Below are 14,544 nucleotides of genomic sequence, written 5' to 3' on the forward strand. Positions count from 1 at the left end.
TTGGTTCTTCTAGCTTTCAAAGTGAAACATGGTATATCAATGTGTCACATTAGGTTAATGCAGGAGCCTTGATATGATAGTTTTAAATAGAATAAAAAATATATATATATATGTAGGTTGACTTGAATGCTTCTTTTTTTTAATAGAATATCTATATAGTCATTCTGGCAGAGGGTAAGAAGAAGGCATTTCTTCAGTCTCTAAGGTCAACTCTCTGCAAGCTGATTAGTGAATTACCAGAGAAGCAGGTGCAAAGTATCATGCAAAATGAGACGCTCATAGACCTTGAAAAAGCAATTGTAAGTGCGGTCTCCAAGGAAACCTTTGTTATAAGCAAAGACTAAGCTCGCCAGGCTGCTTATAGTATCATTGGTAACATGGAAAAGTGCACCCATGATTTATATGAAGCTCTTCCCGAAGGTGTTCAGTTGATAAAGCTCAAGGCTTGGATTTGGCTTGGCATGCAGAAAGAGAGAAGAGTAAGCGTGCCAAAGATATAGATACACAATATAAGTAAACTATACAACTACAAACGGAGCAAGTCAACCATGCCCAAGAGAAGACGATGTCAGAGATAGAATGCCATGGACATCCAATTGCGAACTCTCTGCAGAGGTCTACGATAAATTCGGAGTGTACTTTGACACTTGGCATACCACATGATACTATCACCTATTTACAGAACTTGGGTGTCATCTCCTTTGGTACATGCTTCCAAGTAAGAATTGATGGTATTTCGTATCTTCCAAGTGAAAATACGTATGCAGCAAAGCAGTATCAAGGAATGCCTGGAAAAAAATTGAAGCCCTTCAAGGATGAGGTCAGCTTTGATCTTCGACACAGGGAGATTGTGTGCAGTATTTCACATACATGCAAGGAGCCTTTGATAGCCATTTTTCCTTACTTCAATGGAGGAAGCATTGGGAAAATGATGCATAGTCTACCTTTTGAGAAAGGTACCTTTAGTCAAATTGTGAAGAAGGAAGAGAAAGATGGCACAGGTTTAAGTAAAGGTAAGGTAACTAAGTTGAATCAAGGAGAATTAACTCGAGTCGTGGCCTTTGCAAACGATCTACCAAATATCATACCTGCCTTAGCATACACAATGGCCTATACCCATCAATTGGGCATTGTTCATTGTGACTTGTATCCTTTCAATGTTATGTTGGATTTTACTAGGGATTTAGATCCTTGAGTTGGCATCATTGATTGGGGATTAGCCATGAGGCTTGCATCACAGAGGCGACAATCACCCAATTGTTGTCAAAGCAAAGCCCATAAGCCTAAACGTTGTATTGCTCCATAGCTATTGAAGGACACGCATAATGACCATGTGTATACCAAAGAGGTTGATGTCTATGCATTAGCATGGTTTATTGATCAAATGGTCAAGTTTTGTAGGGAGTTGTCTATGGAATACAATACCAATTGGCTAGCATCTCGTTCAGCAGTGAAGCATACCATATTCGAGAGATTGTAAAAGCTGGGTATCTTCTACAAGAAAAGAATAGAAAATTGTTTGAAGGATTGTATGAAGACTTAACCCACATGCACTTGGATGGGAATAAATGTCTGCGGCCATTGGTAGAAATGATGCCAGCCTTTTATTGAGTTAAACTCTTTTGCCTTGTAGCAAGTTGTTAGCCATTAAAAGTGTAACTTTCTTTTGGACTAGATGTTGGTCATCAAAGATGTATTTCTTTTGTTGAAAATTACGCTAAATCTTTGTCGATTCTTTTTCAAGGCAAGCTCAAAATCTAGCTAAGATTTTGCAAGAGCATTGGCTTAGTGATAGTCTGTATAAATTTGGAAAACACCCTCTATTGGAGCTTGTAAACCCTTTGTTTTATATGCTTAAGGTGTTTTATATGCTCAAGTCTCAAAGAGTTTTATATGCTTAAAGTGTTTTATATGCTCAAGTCTCAAAGAGTTTTATATGCTTCAATCTCTTTTTTGTTGGAATTAGGGTTGCAAAGAAACGCACACAGCTTGGAGAAGACGAAGGAAGCTCAAGAACGCAATAGAGAGTGTGTTACTTAGTGTGCAATGGAAAGATAGATAGCCCTAGAGTGATGGACGTATATACAATGCACGGGGGGGAAAACCTCCTAAAAAGGAAAAAAAAGTCCCGGCGGTCCTAATGTGTTCACACACATCACTACCACATGTTTATGGTAACAAATCCCCCCCTGGAGTGATGCGGTGAACGAGAGCTGACACATGAGTAAAGGGAAGTGCCATGCCCTAAGGACATGATCAGTCCACAAAGGGAGTAGGCCTAAAGCTTTGCGGAAAGCTTTGAGCTTCTCACAAGACAATGCCTTTGTGAAAAGATCTACAAGGTTGTCATGTGCTGGCACATAAGCCAAGCTAATCTCTCCTGCTGAGAGCCTCTCCCAGACATAGTGGTAATGCACCTCAATGTGCTTTGTGCGAGCATGAAAAACTGGGTTCCTTGCAACTGCCAATGCGCTCTGACTGTTAGTGTAGATAGTGTTGGCAGTGTCCTGTCCAACACCCAAATAAGCCATAAGGTGTCTGAGCCATACACACTCAACCGTAGCTGTGAAGACTACCCTGTACTCAGCCTCACAACTAGAAGTGGCCACAGTAGGTTGCTTCTTGCTCAACCATGATATACATGAACTACCAAGCATGAACAAAAACCACTAGTGGACACTCTCGTGTCAAAACAACCTGCCTAGTCTGAGTATGAAAAAAGCATGTAAGTCTGGCAGCAATGATCCCCCCTTGGGATAAAACAAGCCAAGATGTAAAGTGCCACTAAGGTAGCGAAAAATCCTCTTGACAGCCTGCCAATGCTTAGACCCTGGGCTATGCATAAACCTGCTGACCTGTGAAACTGCAAACTGAATATCCGGCCTCGTGTTGCATACATAAATGAGGCAACCAATAGCAGTTTGGTAAAGAGTGACATCAGCAGGATCACTAGCATCATATAGACTCAACTTCAAACGTGTTTCCATGGGAGTGGCAATAGGTTTGCAATCCTCAAGTCCAAACTTGCATACTAATGTCTCTATGTAACTTTTCTGACACAAGGCAATACCACCATCACACTACTTAAACTGTATCCCGAAGTAATGATGCAACAACCCCAAATCTTTCATCTTGAAAGTAGCATTCAAATCAGCCTTAAATTCAGCACTATGTCTCTCATTTGTTCTAATGATAAGCAAATCATCTACATAAAGAACCACAATGAGAAGTACATCACCCTCATGCTTTACATACAATGTGCTTTCTGTTGGACTGTTGCAAACGTTTGACCAAATGAGTGTCAGCTTTCTCATACCAAGCATGAGGATATTGTGTCAACCCATACAAAGCTTTCTTACATCTGCACACTTTGTCCTCTTGTCCTTTCTTGACAAAACCGCGAGGCTGCGTTACATATGGGGTTAATCTCAAAAAATTTGGGAAATTTGAAAAATGAAATGGACAACAAAGAGATTCGATCAGTTCCCATGAACAAAGTCGGAGAATATTATGAAGGGGAAGAAGGAAACACCACCCTCCCAGTGAAATATAATGATATTGAAACCATGGCAATACTGGATAGTGGAGCTGGCATAGCCATAGCCACTAAAGCAGTATGGGAATCCTGGGGACAGCCAGCCATTAGACAAACTCGAATGAAATTGCAGTTGGTTGACAGACACGTTGAGAGACCATTAGGGCTGCTTGAAAAAGTGATAGTCAATTCTTGTGGAATTAAATATCAACACACTTTTGCCACAGTAGACTTGGGAAATAACTCAACTATGAAATCATATCGGGAAGACCTTTCATGCAACAGGTACAACTTATCCAAGATTGGGGAGACAATTTCCTCAAATATGTCACCATTCAAGAAAGCAATAACAATGTTTGATTGATGTACATCCCAACCAAAATGAGCTGCCAATGAAAACAGAAAACGCATAGTAGTCATACGACAAGTGGGAGCAAAAGTCTCTTCATAATCTATGCCTTTTTGCTGTGCATAACCCTTGCACAAGTCGAGCCTTATGGCGATCGATCTCACCATAAGGCTTGCTTTTCAACTTGTAAACCCACTTCGTACCAATGGCCTTTTTGCCAGAAGGCAAAATACATAAAGTCCATGTGTCATTTTCTATAAGTGCATCATATTCTGATTGCATGGCAGCCATGCAATTTCTTGAATTATGTGCTTCATCAAAAGATAGAGGTTGCTCAACATCATGTAAGCTAGACACATCCAAAGCATAACAATCTGATGCATAAGATGCATGGCAAGAGCCTGAACGAGCACGACTAGACAAAGGTGCATCCAATTTACTGTCACGCAATGTATGAACCAGCCATTTTAGCATACCTCTAGCCTGCTCATTTTCAACCCTTTCCTCATCAAGTACATCATGTCATCTACATCAGTAATAGACTGATCTGTAACATTTTCAGAAACCCCCATAGGCTATACATTTGCCTCATTGGAATTTACATTCGTATTTCCACCATTGAAAAGAGGCAACAAAGTGTCATAAATGTCCTGTGAGCTTACATTACTGTCTCTAGTACATGACAGCAAGGGCTGAACAGAATCTTCCACAAACACTACATCTTGTGAAACCAAAATACGCTTTGTTTGTGGATGATACAACCTGTAACCTTTGCTTCCAGCACTATAACAAAAAAAAAAAAACATTTGACAGCCTTATCATCCAATTTTCTACGCTGTATTTGTGGCACCAAAGCATATGCCAAATAGCCAAAAACACTACCAAGGGAGTAAAAGCTAGAATATTGGTAAAGCGGCCAGCAGACTGGTCTCTGTCAGAGATCCAAAGGAGGAAAAATAGGGATCCGAATGGGGACAGTGTGCAAAAGAGCAATGTGCTTAAAAGACCTAAGGTTCAACTCCATTAAGACTTCCATAGGCTAAGGTTCCAAAAATTAACTCATTTATCCAAAGGCCAGAACAAAGGGAAAATTGAATGGTCATGGGAAGACTAAAAAGTCTTCCCACATCCCTAGGAACGAGGGGGCGAGCCCTTTTAGTAGGGGATGAGAGATAAACACACACACTCTCTCCAAGGCCAGTTGCACCCAATCTCCCCTCAAATCCTATTGGATGGCCAGAGAGGTGGACGAATGAGAATTAGGCTAGAATAAAGTTAGTCTAATCAATTTAAAAATGCTTGATAAAAGAACCAATAGAAATTAAGCTCCCTAGAAGACTATTGGATAATCTACCAAGGGATCCAATGAGCATTCAACAGAGCAATGGCTTGTCTGATTCCTATTGGCAAGAAGAATAAGACGTCCAATGAGACTTTAATTGAATTATTTAATTACCTAAAGCTCTCACAAAAGGGGAAAGGAGGACACTTGTCAAAAGGCAATCAACTATGCTTCTAATTTGTGATTGGCTAAGCTTTACAAGAGCTAATGGGAGGCCAGCATGAGCAAATAGCAAGAGGGGTCGACCAAGATGAGAGAGAGGGCTGCATTTTACTCACAATGCTACACATACACACACAACTCATGTGTGCAAGAAGAACTCCATCTCCTTCTCCAAGCATTGAGAAGTAGAGGCCTACACCAACAATTCTTGGCTATCGAATGCAAATCCAACCAAGAGCCAAGCTTCAATGGCATGCTCATCTCCTCTACCATGCTAATGACTAAGCTAAGCAATGCTATTAGAGTGATTATGTGAGGAGAATACTTCTCTCATAAAATACACCTTCTTCCTCTCGATCTACCCTCATTCCTTGCTAGCTCTCACCATTTTTGAAGGTGTGTGAGGTCTTGGGACTGAGGCTAGGGACACCAGGTGTGTGAGGTCTTGGGACTGAGGCTAGGGACACCAGGTGTGTTTTTCAAGCATAAAGCAAGACCCAATCATTTTGTTGAAAGGCTAGGGCTCTTTTGTGCTTATCAGCAGCATCCTTTTGCCTTTGTTGAGAGATGGATATAGCGTCCTTAATCTTTTGGAAGAATTCTTGTAGGTCTTGGCTATATTAATATGCAGCGAAGGCCTTCCCATGTACGTTGAGTAGCTAGGGACTTTTTGATCTTCCCTCTATGACCTCAAAAGGTGCTTTTTCCGTGGAAGTATGTACATTATTATTGTAGGCATATTCCACTAAGGGTAATTAATTCTCCCATTGGGACTTTTGATTTACTTTTGTGACATAAGTTTTTAGTAGATCAAGAATGGTTAGGTTGGCTATTTCACTTTGGCCATCCGTTTGGGGATGATAGGTCAAAGAGAAGTTTAGCCTTGTACCTAAATTCTCAAAGAGACCCTTTTAGAAATAACTGGTCATTCTAAGATCAATATCCGACACTATGGACATTGGTAAGCCGTGGTACTTGAAGATTTGTGATATAAAGAGGGTTGCCATTTGATGGGCCTTGATAGTCTTTTGACAGGTATAAAATGTGCTTGTTTGCTAAACCTGTCTACTATGGTCCATATTCCTGTATTCCCATGGATAGACTTGGGCAATCCAAAGATAAAATCCATGGATATGCTCTCCCATGGTGAATTAGGGATTGGCAAAGGTTGAAGCAATCCAGGTTGCTTTCCCCTATCAAACTTCGTCTTTTGGCATACCACACAATTTGAAACATACTCTTGTTTGTTTGTTTTCATGGCAGGCCAATAGAAATAAGTTTCTATCCCTTTTAGGGTAGACTAAGTCCATCTATGCCCAGCATAAGGTAGAGCATGAGATTCATACATTACTTTCTCACGTAGTGAGTTAGTAACGCATAGTATATTGCCACAGAGAAGATAACCATCTTGTAGGGTAAATGGTTCTTTCTTCTTCCCTAGTGCAAGAGCTGAAATCACATCTCTAAACTCGAGATCGATAGCGTACTCATCTATCATAGGAGATAGATAATTGTGAGTTGCTATGGATATCGTATTCACTCTCTCGTCTTGAGAGTGCCAGCAATGTGAGCAATATGAAAATGAAATTGCGAAAGGAAATTTTTCCACCTCATTTGTTTGTCAAAGAGCTTGGTATGTGTCATGAAGTACTTAAGGCTTCGGTGATCCGTTCACAGAATAAAAGGAGTCCCAAATAAATAGTGCTTCCACGAATCTAGAGCATGTAGAATTTCTAAGAGTTCCTTTTCATATATGCCTAGAGCTTGCTCAACAGGGTCGAGCCTTCGACTTTCATAGGCTATGGCGTGCCCTTCTTGGAGGAAACAGCTCCGAGGCAATCACCACAAGCGTCACATTGGACCTCAAATGGCTTTGAGAGATACGGCAGTGTAAGCACATGTTGAGAGAGAAGCTTTTCGAAAGCATTGTTCTCCTTGGTGGACCATATATACCTAAAGTTTTTCTTGGTTAGGTCATGTAATGGTCCTGCGATTTGTGAGAACTTTTCTATGAAGCGTCTATAGTATGCACACATACCTATAAAGCTTCTTAGTTCATGCAGATTCCTTGGATTAGGCCATCCTTTTATTACCTCTAACTTTGATGGATCCATTTGGATGCCATCTTGAGAGATATAATGTGACCTAAATACTAAATCTCTTGTAAGAAAAATTCACTTTTTTCTTTCGGTTTATATAAAGCTTATTCTCTCATAAAACCTTAAATATTACATGGAGGTGTTGTTTGTGTTTGTCTAATGAATTAGGGTAGATGATTATATCATCAAACAACACTCCAATAAAGGTTTGGTGAGGCCTGAATAGCTTCTCCATCAAGCGGTTAAATATGGCCGGTTCATTGGTCAAGCCAAAAGGCATGACAATGTAATCACAAAGACCAAACGTAGTGCGAAATGCGATCTTAATGTCTTGATCAACTATCCTTATTTGATGGTAGCCACTTTTTAGGTCAATCCTACTGAAGTAGGTCGAGTCCTGTAGCTTATCAAATAGGTCTTCTACCCGTGGAACGGGAAACCTATTCTTGATAGTGATCCTATTTAGTGCTCTATAGTCAACACACATACGATATGTGCCATCTTTCTTTTGCACTAATAACATTGGTGAACAAAATGAAGATGAGCTAGGCCTAACCATGCCTTTCTCAACTAACTCATGCAGTTGCTGCACAATCTCCTCTCGTTGAGCTTGAGAAACTGGATAAGGAGGTTTATAAAGCGGTGAGCTTCCTGGAAGAATTTCAATTTCATGGTCGTCATGGCCTTGTTTGGGAGGTAGTTCACAAGGGATATCGTCAATAAAAACCTCTTGGAACCTCTTGAGGAAATTGGATAACTCTAATTTCTTTTAATTGTTTATATTTTCTTTTGCTAAAACATTGGGTTCATTTTGAGAACCTTTAACAAAGATCATGTACACTGAAATAGGGCTCTTTATTGACTTATTGAAAGCTTGCTTATGTACATGGGGTATGGTATTACCGAACTCCTTGTTGGGGTATAAAGCCCAATGTGGTCGCCTAGGTAAGTGGGCGGGCCGCCAGGTATGTACACATATTCTTTTGTAAAAACCTAATAAGAACTCACTATGCTCTACACATTACAGTAGAGCGAGTTCACCATATCATCGTGCTCTTCTTCTCGCACTCTCTCTCGCGTCGCACTTCCGCTCATACTCCTTCAACTGGTATAAGAGCTCAGATCGAGGCTCGGGGCAGCATTTGCAGGTAGCCAAAGTCACCCGCTCAGATTAGAGTGAGATTCGACAGGTGAAGACACGGCCCCAAATCCTGTGGGTAAGCCCAAAGGGCTTGGTGTTCTCATAATTTCATTCTGAGGTCATCTCGGCCACCGTTCGGCTTCGACAAAGATCTGCGCAGACCATTTTCGAGTACGTGGTCTCGGCGGGTGCAGATCCGACTCTGCAATTTTGGGGTTTCGGCCTACGACTGCAAGTGCTGAGGATATATGCACTTCCAGAGTGCTAATTTGTGGCTATCTACACAACAAAGAACGGCTTACAGTTCTTGGAGGCGTGTCACATACGACATGGGCGCACCTACACACAGACTGTAGGCGACATCCACCCGTTCATCAGGTAGCTTGTGTTTGTTGCTTGATATTCCAGATTTCATCCTGACATTGCAGGTACTTCCACATGGGATGTATTGTCAGAGATGATGTATGTCTGTTGAGGGTTTGTTGGCTGTGAGTCACGCAGCCAACAACCGCCGCAGCGGTTACAGCTTACAGTGGGAAATTTGTAGATGTATGACTTTGTGGGAAGTCTATGTACTGTCAGATTTACTGCAGCCTTTGTTGAGGGTCGAGTGAGGTTTTATTGAGCTGGGGGATTCTCAAATGTTGAGATCCTTTCGGTGATACAGGTCTTGGAGCGATCCCTCGAGCACCCTTAGATAGGCAGCTAGGATGTATTGACTGTGAGTTAGACAGTTGGGATTGCATCTTTGCTTTACTGCCATTGAGGCATTGTCGCAGTCTATGCTTACAGGACAGTGACAGGACAATGAGAGACAGTACAGGTGCAGGACAGGTTTACCCATAGCTTACAGTGTTAGAGAGACAGTGGTTTTTTGAGCTGTTTTTGGTCTGTTTTTTAGTACACCAGAGCCATTTAACAAAGAAGACTCTGCCGAAATTTCTACAGAATCTAAATCTTTATTGGTTCATTTGACAGGTTGATATTGGTTCAGAGGTCAGTTTACAGGAGAAACTCTGCCGAATTTTTCCCAGGAAAGTAAACTACTGTGAAGCGTAGCTATGGCTGGATCACAAGACACTGCTCTTTACGATATCAAGAAGCTGGATGGAACCAATTTTCCATGGTGGAAGAAGCAGATTTGGCATGTGTTGGTACAAAAGAAGCAGATAAAACCTATAAAGCTCAAGGGGATAAAACCACAAGATATGGACAAAGATGAATGGAGCGAAATGGATGAATTGGCACTTTCTACCATTATGCTGACTTTGGCAGAAAGCGTTTACTTCGATGTAGCAGACGAGATGTCGGCTTATCAAGCATGGACAAAGCTTAGTGATCTTTATGAGAAGCAGAGTGCATCTTCACAGGTATACTGGCTCAAGAAGCTTGTTGACTAGAAGATGAAAGAAGGGACACCTATGTCCAATCATCTGAATGAATTCAACACCATCTACAGTCAGTTGTCAGCTCAAGGTGTCAAGTTTGATGAACCTGCTAGAGCTATGTTCCTGTTGATCACATTGCCGGAAAGTTGGGACACTTTTCGCACATCTTTGAGTAATTCTGCACCTCCAGATGGTTTGACCATAACAGGTGTAGAAGGCAGTCTGCTTACTGAAGAAACCAATAGAAAGACAATGGACAAAGGCAAAGGAATAGCCTTAGTTGTCAGGGGAAGGACCAAAGAAATAAACAAAGGTGGAAAGAGGGATCAATCTCGTAGCAACTCCCGCAGTGCTAAAGGCAAGAGTGACATAGAATGCTACCATTGTGGCAAGAAGGGTCACATGAAAAGAGACTGCAGAGAATGGAAAGCAGAAAAAGACAAAGAGAAAGCAGAAGACCATGGCGAGAAGAACAAGTCCTCAATGAAGATTCAGAAATAAATGTGACAAACACTGTTGCAGAGGATGACAGTCTAGTGTCAGGAGATATCTACTTCTTGAAAAATACAATGGACTCAGCTCTTCTTACAGCATCTGATGGAAATGCACTGAGTGACTGGATTATAGACTTAGGGGCATCACTTCATGTGTCTCCAAACAAGGAGTGGTTTACCTCTTATGTGACCACTAAAGATCATGTTTGGCTAGGCAATGGGCAGACATGTGAGATCTTAGGTGTTGGAGATGTTCAATTGAAGTTTCAAAATGGCTTTTCTTTCACGCTGAAGAATGTGAGACATGTTCCCGCAATTACAAAGAGCTTGATCAACACAGGTTTACTTGATGATGCTGGCTACGTCACCACTTTTGGACAGACCATGTGGAAGATATCCAAGGGTTCTATGACAATAGCACATGGAGTAAAGTCTGGAGGACTTTACATGATTTATGTATCAAATGTCTCTAAAAATGTAATCAATGTAACCGAGCAGCCGAACGTTTCTTTGTGGCATAGCGGGTAAGGACATATGTCCAAGAAGGGAATGGAAATCTCGTCTCGCTCTGGTTATTTGCCTGGCTTGTCATTTAATGATTTTGAATTCTGTGAACATTGTCTGTATGGTAAGCAAACACAGCAGCCACATAAGCATAGAAGCAGTAGAAGAGATACACAGTTGGCACTTGTTCATAGTGATTTGTGTGGACCTATGCCTAACCTATCTCTAGGGGGAGCTTCTTACTTTATGACATTTATAGATGATTACTCGAGGAAAGTATGGGTTTACTTTCTCAAGCGTTTAGTGTTTTCAAAACGTTTGTGACACTTGTGGAGAATCAGAGTGGTAAGAAGCTTAAATGCTTACGCACTGACAATGGTGCAGAGTATGTTTCAAAGGCCTTTCAGGACTTTTGTGAGTCAGAAGGTATAAAACGTGAACTTACTTCTCCTTACAATCCTCCTCAAAATGGTGTTGCTGAGAGGATGAAAAGGACCATACAAGAGAAGGTCAGAAGTATGTTGTCTAATGCACAACTGCCAAATGGGTTTTGGGTTGAAGCTGTATCAACAGCTGTTCATCTTATAAATAGATCTCCTAGCAAGGTTTTGCAGAAGGATTCGATGGCAGAGATGGTATGGTCAGCCAAAATGCCCTCATACAAGCATCTCAGAGTCTTTGGCTATGAGGCATATACTCATGTTCCAAAGGAATTTAGGAACAAACTTGAGCCAAAGAGTAGAAAGTGCATCTTTCTAGGCTATGGTAATTCTGGCGAGATGGGGTACAGACTTTGGGATCCCGAATCTAGAAAGGTTATCCGCAGCAATGATGTTCACTTTAATGAAGCCAAATATCATTCTAAACCAGAGAGGGTTGAGGAGATTAGAAGAGTTGTCTTCCAAGAAGATGGACCTGCACGTGCAAGACAAAATGTCAGGGCTCAAGAGGAGCAAGGACAGGATAGAGTGGAACCACAGCTTGTGGCTGAGCCTGAGCCACCTATTGTGCATAGATCTGGACGTATCACACGACCTCCTGATAGGTTTGTTCCATCTATGAACTATGTCATGTTGACTGATTGCAATGAGCCTTCATGTTACAAGGAAGCAGTGCAAATGAAGGACTCCGGGAATTGTCAATTGGCCATGCAGTCAGAGATGACAACTCTGCATAAAAACCAGACATGGAAGCTAGTTAAATTACCACAGGGCAAAAAGGCTCTACCTTGTAAATGGGTTTACAGGTATAAGATCACCACTCATGATAGTCAGCCAAAGTACAAAGCAAGGCTTGTTGCCAAGGGCTTTAAGCAAGAACAAGGCATTGACTTTGATGAAGTCTTCTCTCCGGTGGTCAAGATGACTACATTGAGATGCTTTCTTGCATTGGTTGCCATATTAGATTTGGTGTTGCACCAAATGGATGTCAAGACGGCGTTCTTGCATGGTGATTTAGATGTGGAAATTTACATGCAGCAGCCAGAAGGGTTTGTTGAGAAAGGCAAGGAAGATTTGGTATGCCAGTTGTTAAAGAGTCTTTATGGCTTAAAACAATCACCGAGGGCATGGTACCATAAGTTCCACAATTTTATGCTTTCTCAAGGCTACAAACGTAGTGAGTTCGATCACTGTCTATATACAAAGAAGGCTAAGGATGCCAGTTGGTTGATCCTTATTTTGTATGTGGATGACATGTTGATTGTTGGCAAGCACTTGGAATAAATTTCAGCTTTGAAGTCAAAGATGGAAAAATCGTTTGACATGAAAGACATGGGTGAGGCAAGTCATATACTTGGTATGCGCATTGAGAGAGACAGATCAAAGAAGTTGATTTGGTTATCTCAAACAGAGTATATTGACAAGGTTTTGCAACGTTTCAATATGGAGAAGGGAAAGGCATTGAGTGTTCCACTGCCACCATATGTGAAACTTAGCAAACAAGATTGTCCCGTGTCCGAGGAAGAACAGGCTGAAATGGATGAGATTCCATATGCATCTGAAGTGGGTAGTTTGATGTATGCAATGATTGCTACTCGCCCAGACATTGCATTTGCAGTGGGAGTAGTAAGTCGATACATGTCAAACCCAGGCAAGAAACATTGGGAGGCAGTGAAAGGAATATTGAGATACCTGAAAGCTACAAAGAGTATGCGTATATGCTATGGGAGTCAGGAGCTAAGTGTAAAGGGTTTTACAGACTCAGATTATGCAGGTGACTTAGACAACCGAAGGTCTACGTCAGGGTATGTCTTTACATTGGCTGGTGGAGCAGTGTCATGGCGTTCTAGATTACAAGATTGTGTTACTCAGCCTACTATAGAGGCTGAATATGTTGCAGCATTAGAGGCATGCAAAGAATCAATTTGGCTTAATCGACTAGTAACAGATTTGGGAATCAAAGAAGAAATGCCTGTGTTATATTGTGATAGTCAAAGTGCTATACAATTGGCTCGCAATCCAGTTTATCACTCAAAGACAAAGCATGTGGATGTGAAGTATCATTTCATCAGGGAAATGCTCGAGGATAAGCAACTTCAGCTTGTCAAAGTTCACACTACAGAAAATCCTGCTGATCTACTTACAAAAGGACTTCCCTTAGAGAGCTTTGCGCATTTTCACAAGCAGTTAGGTGTAGGGTAGTACATCACTTCTCTACATCTCTTGTATATTAGCTTCTCTCACACTTAAAGTACCACATTGGACTTTAAGTGGGAGGTTGTTGGGGTATAAAGCCCAATGTGGTCGCCCAGGTAAGTGGGCGGGCCGCCAGGTATGTACACATATTCTTTTGTAAAAACCTAATAAGAACTCACTATGCTCTACACATTACAGTAGAGCGAGTTCACCATATCGTCGTGCTCTTCTTCTCGCACTCTCTCTCGCATCGCACTTCCGCTCGTACTCCTTCACTCCTTAGCATCTATGTACATATCTTTTTCCCTGAACCTAAAGTAGATTTTCCTTTCAGGGAATTTAACATTGGCAGCCATGCGATCAAACCATGGTGCCCCTAGGATTACATCCTCATGCTTGAGAGGAGAGATAAAGAAATCCTCCTTGTCCACATAACTTTGGACATGGAGCCTCAATTTCCCAATTGAGGGAGTGACTGAGGCTTCTTGCCCCTTGAAAGCACCATTGACAGCAAGTAGGACATCTCCCATCTCTTAGGCTTGAATGCCTAGCTTGGTGGCCAACTCTATGGATATGAAATTGTGAGTAAAACCAGGGTTAAAGAGAATAAAAGCATCATGTTCTCTTACCTTTCCCCAAGCATGGCATAGAGGAGATCCTTTGTGATGAGCATCCTCTTCTTGAATATCGACCAAGGCTCGTTACGTGTATTCTTGTGGGGGCAAGCACCATGATAGGCATGCTCTTGCTCCCCGCACTTGAAACAATGGTTAGCTTTTCGATAGCGCTCTAGCTCTTCAGGAGAGAGTTTATTTTTGCCTTTATAAACTCCCTTCTCGTTGAAGTTGTTGTTGTTGGCGTTGCCTTTGGGAGACTTTTGGACGTTGTCCTTCC

The sequence above is a fragment of the Adiantum capillus-veneris genome, chromosome 1 (genome assembly GCF_014529385.1).
Source record: "Adiantum capillus-veneris isolate H3 chromosome 1, ASM1452938v2, whole genome shotgun sequence".
Lineage (NCBI taxonomy): Eukaryota > Viridiplantae > Streptophyta > Polypodiopsida > Polypodiales > Pteridaceae > Adiantum > Adiantum capillus-veneris.